General features: G+C 37.7%; 1 long non-coding RNA gene across 1 annotated transcript; it reads right to left on the bottom strand.

The window, feature by feature from the left end:
- Positions 1 to 926: 926 nt before the first annotated feature.
- LOC122865448 lies at positions 927 to 1,901 on the bottom strand. The gene is made up of 3 exons (XR_006375484.1): positions 1,780 to 1,901; positions 1,331 to 1,367; positions 927 to 1,056 (listed from the first exon to the last, which is right to left on the bottom strand). It is a non-coding gene; the product is annotated as an uncharacterized LOC122865448 (long non-coding RNA).
- Between the last annotated feature and the right edge of the window lie 2,094 nt (positions 1,902 to 3,995).

The following is a 3,995-nucleotide window of genomic DNA, read 5'->3' as shown; positions in this document are numbered from 1 at the left end:
CAATTTAACATCAATATGAGATTTTAACAATTTTCTCATACTTCTTAAATTCAGCTCCTGAGAAATAGCCTCCCTCTTGTCTCAGCCTAATCCTAATTTAAGATCTTAAAATGCTTTTTTTCTCACTGCTCCGATCTTTATTTGTCTGCAATAATCAGCTACTGAGATAACAGTAAGATCCAAAAGAAAACTTGATTGGCTTATAAATGAGCCTGCACAATATCAGAAATTTGTCTCAGTGATCAAATTCAAGTCTCAACTCTGTATTTGATCTGTTCTCAGAGTTGTCTCACTTCTATCAAAAAAAGAGTCAAAACAAGATCTACATATAACGAAAATGGTTTGGCTCCATAATGGCCCAAATCCAGCAGGCCAGAAGTACACTGGTCTGGGTCCAGCTGCTGAAACTAAACCGGCATCTGCCAGAGCTACTCCAATATCTGCCTATGACAGATCCTGTATACTGCCAGAACTAGGAAATGTTTAATTAGTAATACATAACAACATATATTAAATAAAAACAAGGGCCCTTCCCTTTACCAATGCAATCTTCTTGTAATGATTCAAATTACTCATTTTATTGAACAAGAAAAACAAGAACTATTTTTAAATTACTACCAGAATTATTGTCAAGTGCACAGTGTATGTGTTATTTATTAAAGTTCCCCTCCAGACATGTTTTAACATATATAAAAAACACTTATTAAACACTTTAATATTTTTCCACAAAAGTTTATTTACCTCGTTAAAATTGTTAAAATGACATCTACTCCTTCTCCCTCATTGAAAAATCCTGAATCTATCTCCCCACCCCTGCATTACCTCACGTCTACCCCCATAACATCCATTCATATGGTATGTTTTCCATTAAAGATGACACCATGAATATCTGTTGTAAGAATTTATTTTAACAAACTAACAAGTAACTCTCATGTAACGTACATACTGTGCATGAACTAACATCAGTATTAAGCTGGGCACTATTTGCAGAAAGTGGCCATGAGCCAATCTTGTGGCACCCTCCTCAAGCAAGCCTGTGTGAACCTTGGGTGTACCCTAAAAGATGGATAGATAGGGAGGGCAGACAAAGACACACAGTTAGTCAGATAGAGCGATAGACAGATGGACAGACAGACGAATATAATTTCAACATTAGAGACTCTTGAGATGTTGTGAGCATTTCAGCCTTTCCAGTAAATTACTCAGAGTGCATTAAAGCTGCAGTAGACAGTCTGAACATACACAATGCAAAACCTTCTGCATTTCTCTTTGCTGCTTGTATCACTCCGCTAAGCCCCTCCCACCAAAATATTAAATTCAAATTACTTACATGGCACAGAAGAATACTTTACAGCTGGTGGCAGGATCTGGACCAATCAAAATATGACAATAAACGGAGGAAGGGGAATAAGAAACAAAAGATGAAACAAGTTAACAGAGCATGCTAATGCATTAATCGTGATTAGCATGTTATGGCGCTAATCACGATTGGCATCGCAACTTTTACTAACTGCAACCAATTGGTACGGTATTAAAAATACATGTGTGTATTTACCTTCTGTATGTGTCAATAATGTCGTATTACGCTCCATTAATTAAGTTATGTTCATATACAACCTCTCTTCCGACATCAACTGTGTTAACATAGCTAGCTAGCTGCGTCTGCTTTAACGTTAGCTAATGTTACATCTGACTAACATAGCCTGCAGCTCAGTTTGTGGTGTTATCTTTACAATTTGGCTAAAACTTGGATTAAAAACTTTGGGGGAAAGTACTTACGTGTTGTTTGTAGCTAGCATTAGAGAATAACTCCTGGACGAATCCACAACTGACCACAACAAAGAAACTGCACTGCCGGCAAAACCAGTTCAGACTTTTTCTGTGGGTGCAGGGCGGTCGTCATAGCAACATCTGATTTAAGCGCTATCATTGTAGAATGAATTAGTCAGCTACAAGGTTTTATAAAACACAATGTGAATTGATTAGTTACATTTTAAATTGATTAATAAAATGTGTAAAATGTATTCAAAGTCAAATAAATACTAATAATTATTTTTTAATAATAATATTTTAATAATAATTCTTTAACCAAACAAACCAGGTCCATAGGTCATTATGAAATCACTGTTATAGGTCTGAGGGGGGGAAACCCCTAACTAAAATAAATAAATAATAATAATAAAATAAAACAGATAAATAATTAACATAAATTTGACAGGGAAAAAGGTTTAAAATTCAATCTTCTCAATGTATGTTTTTTTAAAAAGCTAATTTAATTTGCCAAGTAAAAATCTGTTTTCTTTTGATAACATTACTCTGCCTAGTTTCACCTGAAAGTGACCTAATTATTTCCATGATGGCCCAGTAATTAGTAATCAGGCCTATTGTTTTCTGGCTGCACTTCCCTCATCAATGTTAAGTACCTGATTAGCATATGATTGGCTTGACCAAGGTGCTAATACACTGTGGTAAACTTTGGGCAGACTGAATCTCAGACCACCATTTCTGTTCAATGAGGGGTTTTCTTTTTTCACAAAAATGGCTTCCTTCGCCGTGCATTTGCATCTAAAAGCTACAAACCACACATTTGAAGACAGTGAGGTGAAGATTCTAAGTAGAGAGAGTTGGTTTGAAAGGCATGTCAAGGAAGCCATTTTTGCGAAAAAAGAAAACCCCTCTTTGAACTTATCAGCATGGCATATTACCCTTTGCCAAGCATCAGCATCTCCTTCAGGTATAGACATGAAGCCAAAGCTGAACCGGCCCTCTGGCATGGTAACATAGCCATCCTCAAATGTCACCAATGACAAGGACAAACTGGAATAGAAGATAACATGTTCATCAATGCCTTTGATATAAAATACTTGTGTTTTCCAAGCTAACAACACTCTGGACAAATAAGTAATCAGAGTATCTTTACAAAAGTTTTGTCTGGCTTAACAGTCTTGTGCACATAAACACTGATCTCAGACAAAGGCTACTGCAAGACCTTATGGAGCAACCCATACACTGCCATGGCTGTTAAAACAAAAGCGACATGGTTCACCTCGGCTGTTTGTCTCTAATTTGGTAATACTAAGTACTATTAAGTACTAACTTATCAATAATCATAACCATTCATGCCTAACAATGAGTTCAATATTTGAAAGTTTGCTGTAGCACATCAAACTATTTTTAATGTCTCGTCCCATCCAGCTGTGATTGGTCAGTTTTTGAAAAGTGACAATGACGAGGCCATCGACTTTATGAAAAGTTGAACATGTTTCAACAAAAGGCATCCAATACAGCTAAATAGCCAGCTGGCCAAACCCAAACCTTGCTTATCTGATCCCTGTTGTCTTCTGCCTTATGACTTCAGCTGCAGAACCTTGACTAACAGTTGAACTGGTATAGCTGGGCTCAGTGGGCTGCTCTCTGTGCTCTCTCTCCTCTCCTGCTGTCACTTCGGACTCACTAGGCTGAGATGATTAACTGGTAATGGTGTCAAATTAATAATTTGTTATTTTAAAACATTTGGCTACATCAGCCTCAAGGGACTTCAAACTCTTCTCTTTCTGATTTTCAGCACCACCACTTTACATTTATTTTCTCTTTTTATTTGTCCATCTTGCTCCACTCCACTATTTATCTGTGTAATGTCACCACAGATATGGGAAAGTATAAATATAAAAAATGTGCGCATGCGCCAGCCCGCATGCTGCCTGTTGCCGTAGCTCTGTCTCGTCATCTTACTTTTTCCAACTTTTAACTTTCCTTTTTCTTCCAAACTTGAGTAACTTGTGTGCAAGTGTAAAGTACATTGTTTACACCAGGGAACAACTGATCGCGCTGAAGCCGAGCGGCATGGCGCCCAGGACTACCAATGTCCCCACTGAGATCTGGAGGAGGACACACCGAGGATGCAAAGGTGGAACGAAGCGGCGAGGGAAGAGAGAGGGTTGCAGACAAAAGAGACTTAAGAATAAGAGATTTAAGCCGTGTCTGCCTTCTCTCGT

Source organism: Siniperca chuatsi, linkage group LG18 (genome assembly GCF_020085105.1).
Source record: "Siniperca chuatsi isolate FFG_IHB_CAS linkage group LG18, ASM2008510v1, whole genome shotgun sequence".
Classification (NCBI taxonomy): domain Eukaryota; kingdom Metazoa; phylum Chordata; class Actinopteri; order Centrarchiformes; family Sinipercidae; genus Siniperca; species Siniperca chuatsi.
This window is presented reverse-complemented; position numbering and strand designations above follow the sequence as displayed.